Consider the following 18,138-nt stretch of genomic DNA (forward strand, 5'->3'; position numbering starts at 1 on the left):
AAACTTTTGGCTGATAGTCACTGATGTAGTTGGGGGGAAGAGCTTAAGAGGTTGAGTTCACAGATGCTATGTCTGAATAAAGAGCCAGGAGCTGACCAGTTCAAGTGGTGATTCAGTCAGGCTGCAGGTGTTTGTTTTGTTTGTTCACTGCATGCTTTTCCATGCCTTATCAGGTTTCCAGGGAAAAGTTTTTTTTAGTATATAGTGGCAATGAGTGGTTAGTAAGGGAGCCCATAGTGGGAAGAGAAGGGGAAAAGGTTATTGTAGAAACCCTCCTCTATTACCATTAAGGAAGAATTTCATATGATTAAAGTGGAAGCTGCTTTGGTTGGGAGAAAGGCAAGTTATAAATTTATTAGATAAATAACTTTTAGAATACTTTCTTGATTCTAATGAAAGAACTGTGTGTGTGTTTTTTGGGGGGGGGCAGGGAGTGGTTAACAGGAAGGTGAGGTAGAGGGTTCTGCCTGACTTGACTGTCTAGGGCAGGGGTGCTCAAACTTTCAACTTTAGGGATGCTGGACCTTTAACAAGTGTAACAAGTGTCATCCCACAAATGACAAGCTGCACCTGCTGAAATTATCTCTCCTACACAAGTTTAAAGGTCCAGGGTCCCTAAAGTTGAAAGTTTGAGCACCCCTGGTCTAGGGGCACAATCCTAACCAGGTCTACTGAGAAGTAAGTCCCATTTTGTTCAATGGGGCTTACTCTCAGGAAAATGTGGTTAGGATTGCAGACTTACACATTCTTCCCTTCATGCCACAACCCTATAAAGTGTCACTGTGAATAGGTTAGCTCTGTGATTTTCAAACTTTTACATCTTACGGCACACTGGCAATGCATTAAAATTGTCAGGGCACACCATCGGTCTTTTGACAAGGCACACTGTGCTGCCAATGGGAACTCGCATCCCTAATAGTCCTACTACTATTAATACTACTACTAATCCCTAATTAGTCCTACTAATAAATGCCCCTCTCCAAATTCCTGCAGTACACCTGAGGACCATTCGCAGCACATCAATGTGCCGTGGCACAGTGGTTGAAAATGGCTGGGTTAGCTTAATGATTTGACTTTGTGTGACCACATAAGAAAGCCTTCATGATTAAGGCTGCAGTTCTTGTAAGTCCCATTTAACTCAATGGTGCTTCCTTCTGAGTAGCATGCATAGGCTTGCACAGAAGCTGTGGGGCATTTGGCAATTCTTCTTTGGATGAAGGTGAGAATGCATGCAAAGCTTTTTAGCCTCATGTCATATTTGCAATCTGGCTGATCCAAAGGGGTACTCCAGCAGGCAGCAGCTTGGGTCCTCATGTGAAGTCCTTCCTCAATCCAAGAGGAAGTCCTTGACTGTTCTGCCAAATTCTCGACTCCTGCCGACCACGGCAATTTGTCCCGTCCAAATATCCCAACTCCCTTTTAATGCCCGCTTTTTGGCTAATTAACACCCTCCTTTTCCAAGAAGCACAGCTGCAGTGTGCAATGGAATGAACACAGAACTCCTTATCTATAGCAAATAACAAGAATTTATTGCTACAAACACAGCCACTCCCTGCGAGTCCCCTTGTCCAGAGGCTTTCCCTCCCCAAAACTCCACTTAACTCCGGGGGTAACGTCTGAAGCCTCCAAGTCCAATCCGTCTCCAAAACACAGTCCAGTCTTCTGCAGTAGAGTTCCTCCTCTCCAGCAGTGTGTCTCCTCCAGCAGGGTCCTGGCAGTCCTCTCTTCCTGTAGGTCTGGGTCAGGTAGCCCTCTTGGTCAGCGTCCTGCTTGACCAGCCCTTGGCTCCTTCTGAAGCTGCCTTTTATCCTGCAGCCCCTTGTTAAGTCCAAATTCAGCTCAGCTGTGAGCTACCTTGTTAAGTCCAAGTTAGGCTCAGCTGAGCTCTCTTCAGTCCATGAGTCCATGCAAAGTCCCATCAAGGTCCAATGAAGCTCAGGTGTCCATCCAGGTCTCCATTGGCCTTGATTGATTACAGCTGTGGAGCCAGCCCTGCCCTTCCCAGAGCTGTCAACCAGCTGTCAAAACAGGGAATCGCTGTCAACACCACATCATCCACCTGATGATCTTCTGATCTTCCATTACATTGACAAACCTTCTGCCTTGTGTCCTGCTACCTCATCACTGGCAGCAGCTGGCTCTACACTCTGTGCATGTGTGCTCCCTCACCCCCTCCCCTTTTGGGCCACCCATCAGCTTCCTCACTGCATGACAATGGGGACACAGTTTTGCCCTGTGAATCTGCAGTGGCTGTTAAGAGAAGAAACTGGCAGCTGGTAGCCACAGACATGCTTGGAAGAGACATGTGGATGATGTGGATTGCAGGAAAGTGTACTATCTAACTCCATCCAATGCTCACACCTGTATTTTTGTTCATAAAGCCAATATTACAAAGATACCAGAAGCCTTTAGAGACCTGTCATCCAAAAGAAATCAGACAACTTGGGCAAGTGGGACACAAGCCCGTAACATAGATCAACATAGGGTTACCAGATGCAAAGGGGCACAGAGTGCCTATACCTTTTACCTTGTATAGAAGGGAGAATTTGCATAGGTTCAGTTTTTTCAACCCTTCCATGTTGAGCTGCAACTGCCCAAATTCCCTCTTCTATACAATGGTAAAAAGGTATAGGCACTCTGTCCCCCGTTGTATCTGGTGACCCTAGATAAACAGCACTTCCCCACTAGCTCACTTCCATCTGCTGGTGACAGAAATGCGAAGAGAACTTTTGCCTTCATCAGACTCAACAGGACCTATTTCAGAGAACTTAGGGTTTAGGGCAGTGATTTTCAACCTTTTTCATCTTATGGTACACTGACAAGGTACTAAAATTGTCAAGGCACACGATCAGTTTTTTGATAATTGACAAGGCACACCATGCTGTTGATGCGGGGCTCACATCCCCCAATGGCCCTACTAACAAATGACCTTCCCCAAACTCCTGCAGCACACCTGCAGACCATTCGCGGTACACCAGTGTGCCACGGCACAGTGGTTGAAAATGACTGGGGGGCATGTGTGTTCATGTGAAATATTGTTCTACATTTGCTGGACAGGGAAGTTCACAGTTCATGCAAAATTCACAAACCATAACTAAGCTGACTGAAAATTAAGAATCATTTCCAAATAATTAGAGCAGTGGTTCTCACACATTTAGCACCAGGACTTTTAAAAATGAGAATCTGTCAGGACCCCCCGGAAGTGATGTCATGGCTGGAAGTGACATCATCAAGCAGGAAAATTTTTAACAATCCTAGGCTGCAATCCTACCCATACTTACCCAGGAGTAAGTCCCATTGACTCTCATTGTTAAAAGAATATACATAGTAGCTTTTTAAAAGTACAGGTCTGTAACATTTCTCCAAATGCAGTCACATACCATGGTATCATCAAGTCTAATATATTAAAAATAAAATATTGAAATGAATGTGGACCCACCTGAAATTGGCTTACGACCCAACTAGTGGGTCCCGACCCACAGTTTGAGAAACTCTGGATTAGAGAAAAGGCTTGTTTTTCAAACTGGTTTTAGTTTCAGTTCTAGACTTTAACGATTTCTTATTAGAAAAATTAAACAGAAGCCTTCCAACAAAGTATTATTTTAAACTTTGATACTTTGATTGTGCAAATATTTCTGAGCCAAATATTAAAATTTGCCTTTGGTCATATGAATGAATTGACTAAATTTCAACCTGGGGCGCATACTTGCAGCTAAGTAATGAAGTTGAGAAGAGCAACAAGGATAAGTATTTCACTGCCATAAAGCGATTTAATTTCCCGTCCTACATTTATAATACTGATGTCCACATTTTTTGTGGTTTTGAATGAACAGCCATCATTTAAACTTAAAGAGAAGTGCAGGATAGTCAAAATATCTTACATCACTGTTTTAACACTAGCCTGAAGCCACTTTTGCACCTGTTAGTAGCCACAACACACAAAATTCTGTAATGTATTCTAAATAATGCAGAGGTGATGTAGGAACCATTGGTGGTACGAGTGTGAAGGAGGAGAGGAATTCAGAAGCAAAGCAGGGGAACTTCAGATCAAGGAGCATGGACCTGTGTCTCAGTGGGACAATACAAGTGTAGCATAGAAGAAGTTCCAAGTTCCGTGCTTTGGCTATGGACTTCTGCTTTGTGAACTCAGAAAAGTCACACACACCTGAGAGCACAGGGAAAAACCACATGTATCTCAGACAGGAGGCAGGGTTGGGGAAAACCTTTACCTCAGACTTTAGAGAGTTGCTGCAAGTCACAACAGTCAAATAATTAAATGAGATAGGTTAATGGTCTAAGTCAGTATAAAGCAACTATTGGTCAAATATGTAAGCCTATGTTGACATAGGCCAGTAATTTTCATAGAGCTCATACAATTGCTTGCCGAAACCTGCAGGGTAGGGTGTGAAGGGACATAGGAAGCCCCTTTAGAGTGAATCATCAAGTCCACCAGTGATTTTCAACCTTTTTCATCTTGTGGCACACTGACAAGGTACTAAAATTGTCAAGGCACACCATCAAGTTTTTGACAATTGACAAGGCATACCATGCTGTCAGTGGGGGCTCACATCCCCATTGGCCCTACTAATAAATGATCTTCCCCCAAATTCCTGTGGCACACCTGTGGACCACTCACAGTGGTTGAAAATGGCTGATCTACACTAACTGGCGCCAGCTGTCCCAGACACAGAAAGGTCTTTCTCAGTCTTTTCTAGATATGTCAAGGAATTGAACCAGTCTCTTTCTGCATGCAGAGCAGAAGGTTTACAACTCCTCCGTACTCTAATGGAGGAGAGTCTCACTCAGCTTCCCCTCCTCTGTGAGGTCAACAAGTTAGAACTGAAATACTAAAACCATCCTTAGGCCATGAAAGAACTAAAGTCCTGTCATGTACATGGAGTTCATCCTCCATTACCCACCAGGGATGCAATCCTAACTGCGCCCAAAGCTGGTGCAAGTTCCTTCCGTTGGCCTGAGAGAATCGTAAACGTGCCATAAAGCATGTTTGCACCTCCTTGGATGTTAGATAGGCTGGCACATGGACATGCACTGGTCCACAGAGGCCAAATCCAGCCTCCATGATGACAGAGACAGGTCAGTCTGCGCCGGCAGAGCTCTGGGGATGGGTGGGGCATGAGCAGGGCAGGAAGGAGGCATTTTGGGGTTGAGAAGGGCAGGCGGTGGGAGAGCGGGGCTTGCGACCAGGACTAAGCAGTTATGACAGATCCTGATCCTGTTCCCAGTCAGCAGGGAGTGGCTCCAGACTGCTTGGATATGTGCCACCTCTTTAGGTGATTTTAGAAATGGGCTATGTCAGAATGCCAATGCAAGGGAGGGCACCAGGATGAGGTCTCTTGTTATCTGGTGTGCTCCCTGGGGCATTTGGTGGGCCGCTGTGAGATACAGGAAGCTGGACTAGATGAGCCTATGCCTGATCCAGTGGGGCTGTTCTTATGTTCTCAGGTGGCACAGGTCCGAGCAGACCCACTGGGGCTGCAGCGGCTCTCCCCAGAGTAAGGAGAAGCATCTCCCCTTGTGCAGGCCTGAGCCACTTGTGGCTCAAAACACGCACTGGATATGGGGCAGGCCTACTGGCATTCCAGTTCCAGCACAACTTAGGGTTGCATTGCCCCTCACCTAAACTCACCTTTACAAGAGACAGAGAATATGGCAACTAAGTACATTCAGCAGGACTGCATATAATTTTTGTATTGGCCACCTTCAATCTCGAAAGACTATGGTATCGCGCTCTGAAAGGTGGTTCTGGCACAGCGTCTAGTGTGGCTGAAAAGGCCAATCCGGGAGTGACAATCCCTTCCACACTGGGAGCAAGTGCAGTCTGTCCCTGGTCTGTCTCCCTGGCTATGGGCCTTCCTTCTTTGCCTCTTAGCCTCAGACTGTTGGCAAAGTGTCTCTTCAAACTGGGAAAGGCCATGCTGCACAGCCTGCCTCCAAGCGGGCCGCTCAGAGGCCAGGGTTTCCCACTTGTTGAGATCCATCGCTAAGGCCTTCAGATCCCTCTTGCAGATGTCCTTGTATCGCAGCTGTGGTCTACCTGTAGGGCGCTTTCCTTGCACTAGTTCTCCATAGAGGAGATCCTTTGGGATCCGGCCATCATCCATTCTCACGACATGACCAAGCCAACGCAGGCGTCTCTGTTTCAGCAGTGAATACATGCTAGGGATTCCAGCACGTTCCAGGACTGTGTTGTTTGGAACTTTGTCCTGCCAGGTGATGCCGAGAATACGTCGGAGGCAGCGCATGTGGAAAGCGCTCAGTTTCCTCGCCTGTTGTGAGCGAAGAGTCCATGACTCGCTGCAGTACAGAAGTGTACTCAGGACGCAAGCTCTGTAGACCTGGATCTTGGTATGTTCCGTTAGCTTCTTGTTGGACCAGACTCTCTTTGTGAGTCTGGAAAACGTGGTAGCTGCTTTACCGATGCGCTTGTTTAGCTCGGTATCGAGAGAGAGAGTGTCGGAGATCGTTGAGCCAAGGTACACAAAGTCATGGACAACCTCCAGTTCATGCTCAGAGATTGTAATGCAGGGAGGTGAGTCCACATCCTGAACCATGACCTGTGTTTTCTTCAGGCTGATTGTCAGTCCAAAATCTTGGCAGGCCTTGCTAAAATGATCCATGAGCTAGAACAAAAAAAAGTATATTGAAAATCAGACAGGTGACTGATGAATACCCTTCTGATGATGCTGGGTATCTTTTTACAGCCACAATTTGCAAGCACATCAATGCCTGTTCGTACTAAACATCCGTTATTATCATTATCCTCCTTGGAGTGATGAGATTGCCATTTCTCAAAAATAACCTCTGCCACAGACTTTCCTCTGTGAGCTAGTTTTCTATTTTTCATAACACGATTAATACAGCTAGCAAGGCCATGACCATGCCAAACAGCTGGGTTATTGCTTCAGAAACAGCTGTTTCATAGCTAACTTAACTGAGCTTCACTAGCCACCTCGCCAAGGATTTATTGGTGACTTGTCTTTAAACATTACTCTGATAGCAAGAAGGCCTTGTACTTAATCATACTCAGTGTTACAAAAGCTGAGGGATTTTTTTTCCAAGGGGAAAAAAAAAAAAGCTCACTCAAGGGACACATTGCCAAAAGTGCTTTTTGTTTCAATGCCACACATAAGGTTCCTACCAGATGTTCACATTTTAGCCTAACTGGATTTTAAAAGGAAAAAAAAACCCCTCCAACCTCTTTTTATTCAAAAATGTCAATATCATTTAACAGTAAATGTAATACCATTACGGTATTCAATAAACATTTAACAAGACACAGACATTTTCAGCAGGAAAATATTATAACAATGAACCTTTTAGCAGTTAAATTAGTATTTTTTTAAAATAACATCTGGTGAGCAGTCTCTAATTTCTGAAAGGTTCTGGAGTGAAAACATAAAAGCAATTCAAAGATTTTGAATTACGAATCCTTTGCCAGTTGTTTACCTTTGTGCCACTCTTAACATACCCCTCTGTTTCCCTGCATAGATGCAAATAAGTCCATTACAAATGCATTTTCCATTTAAAAAAAGTTTTGTGAGAAGTTAGTTAAAAAAAACTGTGTCTGTTATGAGTTGATCTCTTTTTGTTCTTTTTCAAAGTAGCAATATCACACTGAAAAAAGACTTATTACCTGCTCTTTCAACACCTGTTGTTCTTTGGGTTGTCAATACTTACTCTTTAACAGCATTTCCTGAGTTTGAGAGGGGTGGATCAGAAGGTGCTGTTTCGCTCATGACTAAAGGACAGTTGCACCTGCTGATGTTCAACCCACTACTAAGGGCTGAGCTCTAGATCAGGGGTGCTCAATAGGTGGATTGCGATCTACCGGTAGATCGCGAGGCAAAATGAGTAGATCGCAGAGTGTCGACCCCCCCCTTCAGGTGCCTCTGGGAGGAAATGCCAGGAGTAAGGCCCATTGTACTCAATGGGGCTTACTCCCAGGTAAGTGTGGCTAGGATTGCAGCCTCACAGCCTAATTCTAGGCATGTCTACTCAGGAGTAAGTCCTGTTATATTCAGTGGGGCTCAAGGTACACCAACATACATTGTACACATAAATGTTATATGTTATGATGGCGCGAACATTGTAAAAAAAACTCTGGTAGATCTCTGGGCCTTGCTGGGTTTCAAAGTAGCTCTTGAGCCAAAAAAGTGTGAGCACCACTGCTCTAGACATTAAGCTCGGGGCTCACATGCTTGCTTTTTATTCAGCAGCACTCAGACAACACCCTCCTCTGTAGGCTATGGAATGGGTGAGGGACTTTAATTTTGTACCACTACTATGGTCCCAAATATGAATTGCCATCACCACCATGTGGTGGTGGTAAACCACCATGTGGTTTCAACAGAAGCTTTTTTGTCTATGAGCAAATAGCAGTTAGCAGGACCCAAGTCAAAACCAGGACAAATGCTCCCCTCCTCAAACTACAATTCACATTCTCCTCCACCACCCTCAAATCTGGCTGCTATTTGCTGAATAAAGCATAAGCAAATCCTTATCAGGTGCTTAAAATCTAGGTTCATTTGGGCTATAAGTGATCAATACCTGAATACTGGATGAATAAATTGCAAACTGGATTTTGAGAATCTTTTAGAGTTTGATTGTAGGCAAAGGCCCAGGTTCTGAAACACTTTTTTAAAAAGCTATCTTGGGATTTCCAACAATTTTTCTCATACTCCTCTTGTGCCTTTAAAAGCAGCCTATGTGGTGAACCTATTCCGTGCCAAGTACACCTTCACATGCTAAAGGTCTTCAAAGCAGGCTACTGTTAAAGACACAGGAAGAAGCTCAGTTTAAAAAAAAAAAAGCTGGCAACTCTTAAGATCTTTTGATTGTACAGTGTGCAGAATCCAGAATCCAGGGACTTGAAAGTGCTTTACATGGATGAGCTCAATGGTGTAACTAAGGGGCTGCAGGGGGGAAGTAATTGCACCCGGGCAACAAGATCTGGGGGACCAACAAGCTGAACTTGACACTAGTGGCCAAAATTGTGAAAACCTTAGTATCTATGAATAATACCATCATGTTATATATCATTGGAAAGGTGATTTAATGCAGAATTCAATGAAACAAACTACAATGGAATATCTATCTATTCTATCAAAAGTTATGGCCAATTGACCAGAAAATGAAATCACAACTGCCTTTTGGAACAAAATGTGGACTCAAAACTGACCTATGAGACTGATTGTTCGGAGAGCCAATGAGATGAGGCGTTTGGGCCTCTTCAGCCTAGAAAAGAGACGCCTGAGGGGGAACATGATTGAGACATACAAAATTATGCAGGGGATGGATGGAGTGGATAGGGAGATGCTCTTTACACTCTCACATAATACAGGGGACATCCACTAAAATTGAGTGTTGGGCGGGTTAGGACAGACAAAAGAAAATATTTCTTTACTCAGCGTGTGGTTGGTCTGTGGAACTCCTTGCCACAGGATGTGGTGCTGGCATCTAGCCTAGATGCATTTAAGAGGGGATTGGATAAGTTTCTGGAGGAAAAATCCATTATGGGGTACAAGCCATGATGTGTATGCACAACCTCCTGATTTTAGAAATGGGTTATGTCAGAATGCCAGGTGCAAGGGAGGGCACCAGGATGAGGTCTCTTGTTATCTGGTGTGCTCCCTGGGGCATTTGGTGGGCCGCTGTGAGATACAGGAAGCTGGACTAGATGGGCCTATGGCCTGATCCAGTGGGGCTGTTCTTATGTTCTTATGAGATGTTATAGCATGGAACAATAAGGTGTTACTTTGAGTCTGCTCTCATTTCCATGTCATAATAGTTATCCTTGCTAACTGGGTAAAGAGGCACTTTCAGGTGGTGCTTCTCTTATATTTAGCAGGGGGAGTATAACCATCCCACTTCACCCCAGCACAGTGTCTCTAACCAATAAGGGGCACCCTTGTTTTATTTACTTAATTAACTTTGGTTTGTCGCGGCAAGGACTACAAAATCTTCTTTGATCTCAGGTAGCAGATAGATGCCTCAGACCCAAATCCTAACCAACTTTCCAACACTGACACAGCTGTGCCAATGGAGCATGTGCTACATCCTGCAGTTGGGTGGCACTCATAGAGGCCTCCTCAAAGTAAGGGAATGTTTGCTCCCTTACCTTGGAGTTGCATTGCCCTTATGTTGGTACTGGAAAGTTGGTTAGGATTGCGCCCTAAGCTATGCCACTGGCTGGGCAGAGACAGCAGAGTAAGTGTGTGGCAAGCCGCTGGGGGGAGGAGGCGGGTTTTCCCCCCAATTTTCACTTTTTTAAAAGCCTGGGTATGACATCATTTCTGGGGCATAATTTTGAGCTTGGCACCAGGCTACACAATCATTAGCTACACTGCTAGATGGGCTCATATCCATTTTTAAAAACGATCCCATTAAACTGACATTCAACCTTTTTACTGTTGATTGCTTTTTCTCCAGTATCACCCACAATCCTTCTCTCCCACTCCCGCAAGTGTTGCTAACATTGGCTTTGGGAAAATTTTTGCACCTTTCATTGCAGCAGAGTAGAAAGATAAGTTCATCTAATTAAATTTCTCCCATTGTGCTATCAAGTGATAGAACAAACTGCATCTGTCAAATTTCTCCCTGCCCTAAACCTGCAAAAAAGAGAAATTTCCAGAAGACCACTGAGACTCTTGGAAAGAAGGCTGGAAAAGGTGGACTTTAGTCTAGGATGCACTTCTTATGCTCTCATAAGATATATTCAGGATCACATAACATAGATCAGTTTTGCCTTAACAAGAGTTAAGTTGTTAGTTATGATCCTGGCTATAAGCTCTTGCTTTGTAAATTTAACTCACATTGGTGAACCATGGGGATCCTAGTGACAAAGAAAAATAAGACCACTTCTGATCTATTCACATGGGCTTGTATTGGTCTTCAATATCAGGGTGACAAAAACCAAACTCAATCCACCAGCCATGTATTGCCAGGATTGGTTCTGTTTTTGCCGTTCTCAACAAGAAGCAAAAGCAAGAGATTTACGGCCCAATCCTATCCTTCCTGGCACTCAGAGGAACACTGGTACCAAAATGGTGACCACTGAATCCCATGGCTGCTGGGAAGTCACTGGAGGTCTCCTCAGGTAAAGGGGACTTTCATTCCCTTCCCCCAAGGAAAGTTCCAAGTGCAAATGGGGCTTCTCATGTCTGCACTGGCTATTTTGCCGGCATAGACTTGAGAACCTCCGTGTTGGGCTTTTCAACCCACACAGAGAATAGGATCTGATGGAAGAGGCCTCTGCAGGTCCCACTTCCCTCCTGCCCCATCCCCTCCCTTGTTCCACCCTCCCCCTGCCCCAGAATGCCTCCCCCCCCAACCTGAAAGGCTGCTCTGCTGCCCAGTGCTCTTATCTGTCTCCAGTGGCCACACAGTGTCTTCCATCCAGAGCTGGGCTCCACACCAACTGGCACTGGCCTGGCTCTTGTGTTTCCTCTTCCCATGGTGCTGCAAACATGCTTGACATCATGTTTATGACACCTACAGCTGGTACTGGAGCTCACTGTTGGCACTCAAGGATTAAGCCCTTAGCAGGCCCCAGTGGGTTGTCATACATGCCTGATGGAAAGGGAAACCAGTTCAGTTTATAATTTTTCTAGCATCATCCATGTTGATGGCACTTCTTTGTAAAGTAAATGATAGGACAGGTCCCTCCTCCAAATGGGTCACAATATAGACTTCAAAATAAAGGAGACAATGGATGGGAGCTGGGAGGAGGCAAAAGGCAGGAGTAAGAATATGCAGTTGCATAATACATTCATTACTGTATGCATTTCCATGACAGGTACTTAGTACTTAAATGGGAACTAAAGGGTTGGCTTCATGGAAAGTGTGGTTTTAAGGAGGAATTGGGAGGAAGGAAGAGAGGAGACATCAATAACATCAATTTTTGAAATTAAAATTATGCTATCTGGGCAGGCTACTCACAGACTAAACCCAGACTGTGTCCAGAGATGGAGACTGGGGTTGCTGCTGTAATCCTATCACACTTTCCTGGGAATAACCCCCACTGAATACAATAGGACTTACTTCTGGCTCAGAGGTTCTGAGGAGACATGCCTAGGATTGCCCTGTACATTCCACACTGGGGCAGGACTGACACTAGAAATGAGAGGGCTTTGGCAGGCCCTTGAATCCAGCCATTCAAGACAATCCAGGTATTGTGGGTGTGATGCCAAAATTGTTATTCCACCTCATGTGTGCAGTTTAAAAAATAAAAATAAAAATTAAAGGACTGTGTGGAGTGGGAGTGAATGTGCCCCTTGCTTTTCTAGCTGCTGAAAATAACCTTGCAACCCAAAGGAAACATGCAAGACATCGTGTAGTGAAAAGAACAAAATGGCATATTGCAATGTGTTTTGAGCATAAGCTGTCTATCACCAGGAGAAAAAAAAAATTATAGATATGTACAGTGCTAGTTTCTTACATCAAGTGGCTTTGAAAGCAGCTTAGGCCTCTTGCTTTCAGTTTTTTGAGCTAGTTTTTGCAAGAACCTGGCATGATACATATTTACGCTGTCTGGCCCCTGATGACAAGCATATGCTTGAAACACACTGGGGCCATTATTTGATCCTCCCTAAGATACTGGGGATCCCTTTACTGTTTTTGGTTAGGGGTGCTGCCCTCTTTAGTTTGTTTGTCTCCTAGCAATTGACTTGAAATAATAATTTTTTTTTTAAAGCCCCAACTAAAACCACCCATCTCAACCAGGCTGGTGAATCACAAGGTGTCCAAGCCTGATCCATATCCCTTGTCCATAGGCTTTGAAGCCAGTGGTCCGATATAAAATGGAAATATCTGCTTCCCTGTGACCCTTTCTGACTCACTTCTTCAAATAGAGCATGCTTAGGATGTGAATCGCAGCAGTCTTAAGTGCTCCATCCAGCTGCTTTGTAAACAGAGCCGTTGGCTGCACGGTTCGAAGCTCTGGCATTAAGGAGCATAATGGATGACGGTGTTTGATATCTTTCTGTAAACCATGAATTTTATTACACTGAATTAACATGTTAATTTATGAAGAGTAAACAGAACCCCGTGCAAAACCGTATAAGTTAACTTTCCCCATGCCTAATGAGGTGAGAGTGACGAAATCAAAACAAATATCTTTAGGCTTCATTAATGTAGAAAAAATACCCCTGTGTTTAATCACAGCAGGAGACACTGACAAGACGGGTACCCCCAGCACTACAGTGCCTCATGTTAATGTAACTATCCTGTCCTCGGCAGCCTGTGCTTTACATCCTAACAGACCACCAAGGTTTGCATGATAATCATTCAGGTAAACATTGTGTGAGCCAAAGGGGGTGAATAAAAGTTTGTGCTCACAGACATCTGCATGCTTGATATGAAAGGCTCCTCTTGGTCATAAGGCAAGACCATTTGCCCATGGCCTATAAAGCAGAAATCCGATTGTCAGATCAGAAAGAAAGGATTCCACTGGACTGAGTGGTTTGATCTTGGCAGTCATAGGGATCATAAGAGAAAGTCAACCTGATGTATTGTGAAGTTGGAGCTCTAAAATGTACTATACAGTGTAATATTCTGAAATAAAGGGACAACTATTGTGTTTCATAGCACTGAGACATTACGGAATATACAGTATATCCTTTCAGTTGGGGGGAACCACACCAATGAACATTTCTGTTATTATTTATATCACCATCCCAGTGCACATACAAAAGAAGCTGCACGTACAAAAGAAGTCATTTAGAAAAGAGACCTATCATTCCACAAAGACAAGATTTGAAGAGGTGCATAAGTAAGAGACGTTTCGCTTGCAACTCAACACAGATTATTGAAAGGGCATGTAATATATCAGGGAAACAAAGCCATCACAGACCAGGTGAATTCTGCCCTCCTCTTCCTCCTTCTCTGTTCCATCTCCCTATCTTTCCCCACAATTATTATTCTCTCTTCTTACTTCCAATACCTCCCCTGTTGCTCACTGATTATCTTACAAGCATCCTATCTTTTGTTTAAAAAAAACAACCCTCAAGTGGCTTTTCAAACAAGGAAAGCTCAAACAGCCCTGATAGGTGGACCATGGCCTTCCTTTCCCACAAATTCCCCCTGCCTTTCCCAAACAAAAAAAGTCTTAGTTCAATGAATGAAGAATTATTTCCATCTGAGGAGAGGCTCTATAAGACATGTGGTAGTCTTATAAGTTCTCTGAGGTAGGGAGCTCTCCCAGGGCCCAATCAGATCCAATTTTCCTGTGCTGATGCAACTGTGCCAATGAGGTATGTACTGCATCCTGTGGTGGGGATGCACTCACAGACACCTCCTCAAGGTATGGGAACATTTGTTCCCTTACTTTGGGGCTGCATTGTGGCTGCACTGGTGCTGGAAAGTTGGATAGGTTTGGGCCCTGTGTAGCCTATCAACTACTTCCTCTTGATAAGGACTGGGGAGAGGGGTGCTGGCACGTAGGGCTGGGACTCCATTTAGGGCGCAATCCTAACCCCTTATGTCAGTACTTTCCAGCCCTGGCATAGTGTTGCCAATGGGACATGTGCTGCATCCTGCAGTTGGGTGTCACTCACTGAGGCCTCCTCAAAGTAAGGGAAGGTTTGTTCCCTTACCTCAGAGCTGCATTGCCCTTATGTCAATGCTGGAAAGCGCTGACATAAGGGGTTAGGATTGCACCCCTAGTCTTGTTCAAGAGTGCCAGGCCGGACTTCTTGAGCGCAGGTAGTTGATATTTTGAGCATTCCCACTCCAATTGTTGCACCATCTCTAATTTTGGCTACTGGCCAGTTCCTCAAATATGTATGGAACAGAATAGTTCCTTAAAACGTGACTCCGTTGGGAGGGTATCTACTGATAAACATTATCCAGTGGTTTAACTGCATCCTCCCTGCCCATTTTCAGTGCCCATAAAGGTCCATATAGAACATAAACAAATTACAGCATTGTCTAACCTTACTTCAACCTCTGTAAAAACTGCCAATCTGTCTTTATAGACACACAGAAATATGTTCAATTTTGGAAACACAGATTCTTCTAAGCTGTAATTACAGGATTGCTTGCACTCTTTGCCTGGGAAAATAAATCTGATGTGTCTTTTTTTTTTTTTTTTAAAAGGACAATAATGTAGAGAAAAAAGAGAAAGAGTTGGCAGGGTGAGGAAAAGCAGAGAGATCCCCTATAACTTTTTTGTTAGGTTGGTTGCTCATGTTTTATTGTGGTTTTGTAAATTTACATGCACATTTGAAACTCTCCCCTTGCCCTCCTTGCATGTGGCTGCTTCAGCACTATTAAACACAACCAAAGCATATTTACAAATAAACAAATAAATACATTGAAAGAAAAAGAGGTACAGACATTTGAAAACACAAAAAACCTACTAACTGTGCAATCCTATGCATGTCTACTCAGATGTAAGCCCATTGAGTTTAATGGAATTTACTTCCAGGTAAATGTACTATATAGCATTACTAACTAAGTTTAAACTGATCTAAAATCATAGTGGTTCATGCTCCAGCACCAAAAGGTCACATTCCCCTAATTTGTTCATAATTCCAGAAGTTGTTCCCATATTCTGACTGATTTGTTCAGTGCATTCCTTCCAAGCATCACGGATTGCCAGAGACAGTTGTTCTTCAAGCCATTGCTCATGTTTGGGTGTGGTTTTGCTTTTCCAGTTGCTCAGTCTTTAGGGAATCAAAAAGACCTTGAGGAGTCAAACATTTTGATTTGAAGGAAGAACCCACTTGGTGCGTGTACATCCCATAACTGCATGTGTTACTTTTATGGAAAGGGAACCACTGAAGGCCATATTAATTCTAGTGGTACCTTGAAAACATGCACATTCTTTCTCCCACTAGAGAAAGATGCTAGCATGATGTCGCTGGCAACCTTGATCAAAGGCTGCTTCTGATACTGTGCAAACACCTACACCACCTACACCACAATTACATTCATGTGCATGCTGGAGCACGTGGGTTAGTTCTGTTACCAATATTCAACTAGCACACACACCAGTGCACCAAAGGCCATTTGAACCAATCATGTGTCAGTGCTGTATCTGATGTGCAACCAATCCTGAAGCCAAATACAACCTAATAATATACCCAAAATTAAAACTAATGGGCAAACTTACTATTGGGGCACAAGATAGTTACGTATTGGGAGACTTGTATTTCATTCTTTTTTTTCCATTACTAAACCATAATCACTTTAATATGATGCGATACAGTCTCCCGTCCACATGCTTTAATAGGTTTCCTACTTAGGAAAACATTTATAGGCTAAATGGAGGAAACCCATTATTTTAATCTTTCATTACTGAATAAGCAAAACCCCAAAGTCCGTGAAGTTTGAGATATATGAAAGTTTGCACATGTACAGATTTGGATATAGAGACCACTTTGAAATCTGTTGCGTCTACACTCAATATTTTATTAAATTTTTCCTTGTAAATCTCACTTGGTCTTTATTACATTCAGGCAATAACAAGAAATTTTCCTGTGGCTAATTTTACCCTTCTGCATTCCCCTATATGCTGACCGAAGTTTCTGTAGGTGAAAAGATGACCTGCTCATTCTATTAGTTTAACATGACCAAGTATCAAGATGGCTATTTTTTTTTATTCGCACACCTTTCTTTGCTTACTGTCCGATGAGCATCTTCTTCATTTAATTACTAATTTAATTCAAAAATATAGTATTTTTTGCTGAATGAGCATTGCACTTTCTTCATCATAAAGAGTTCATTTTATGTGATTTTACATATATACAGTTGTAGGTGCTTTGTCTTCCTCTGTGTGTGTGTGTGTGTGTGTGTGTGTGTGTGTGTGTGTGTGTGTGTGTGTGTAATATCCTTATTCTGCCATGCAAAAATTCCACATGCTACCACATTTCAAATGATAATAATACCTTCTTGAACTTTGCAGTTACTATACTGCAATTTTTAAAATTATTTTTTCCATTGAAATACTGAAAATGTCCTAACCACAACAGTAGTCCTACTGTGGCTAATTAAACCCCAATAAATTGCCATTATAGCGAATACTTTGATACAAATTTTTTTTCATACTTTAATATTATTTATGTGGGAGCTCTGTATACACAAGGCTTCCTAGTTTACTTAAGTTGTGTGGTTAACCTCACACAAGTGTTCCATTGAAATTAATGGGGAAGCATAAACAAATGGGAGCTGTGCGTGAGCAGCAGCATCAACAAACAGGACTCGTGCAAGCACATCAGAGTGAGCATGGATTCTGTATGGATTTTGTCAAGTTTGTCAGCATCACAGGTCAAAAGCATCAAGTGACACCTGTCAGTTCACGGTCAGTGACTATCCATAAGACAACCCTAAAAGAGAAGGGAGAACAAAGGGAGAGGAAGAGAGGATGCAAGAAAGGGATTGGCAGGATCAGAGGAAAGGATGAAGGGGAGGAAAGCAATCAGGAGGAAGGGATAAAGAAAAAGAGGGCTAGGAGGGGCAGAAGATAGAGGAACCGAAGACAAGGACAAGAAGGGAGATGAGTCTAGGAGCACAGGCTGGGTTCTGAAGGCTACCTTCCTGAACTAGAGAACCAGGAAGATAAAGGGCAGGGATGATGCTGCTGTCCCCTGCTAATTGGGTAAGAGGCACTTTTTCAAGTGGGTGCTCCTTTTTTAGCAAGGGGAGAGTAACTGGCCCACCTCACCCCAGCAGTGTCTGTTCTAGTGGCTGTCTGCTGGTATTCTTTTGCATCTTTTTAGATTGTGAGCCCTTTTGGGACAGGGAGCCATTTAGTTATTTGATTTTTCTCTGTAAACCGCTTTGTGAACTTTTAGTTGAAAAGCGGTATATAAATACTGTTAATTAATTAAATGATGCCTTCCAACCAAAGGATTGGACCCAAGGCAGAATCTATCATGTCAGGAAAGAGGACCCTAGTTGAGCAGAAGCAAGTGTCCTGCTAAGCTGCCAGGGGCCTTGGGCCATGTCCATCCCCCTTTCCCCAGCAGGGCCAATGAACTTCAAGTTGAGCCACAGGGAGGAAGAGCTGACCCCAGAGTGAAGCAGTTCAGGGATGGGGTCTCTGAACTTGACTTGTGCAGGTGACAAAAAACCCCAAGGGGGTTGCTGGTTCGCATCCTGTTTTTGTTTGGTTAAGCC

The sequence above is a fragment of the Tiliqua scincoides genome, chromosome 4, assembly GCF_035046505.1.
Source record: "Tiliqua scincoides isolate rTilSci1 chromosome 4, rTilSci1.hap2, whole genome shotgun sequence".
NCBI classification, from domain to species: domain Eukaryota; kingdom Metazoa; phylum Chordata; class Lepidosauria; order Squamata; family Scincidae; genus Tiliqua; species Tiliqua scincoides.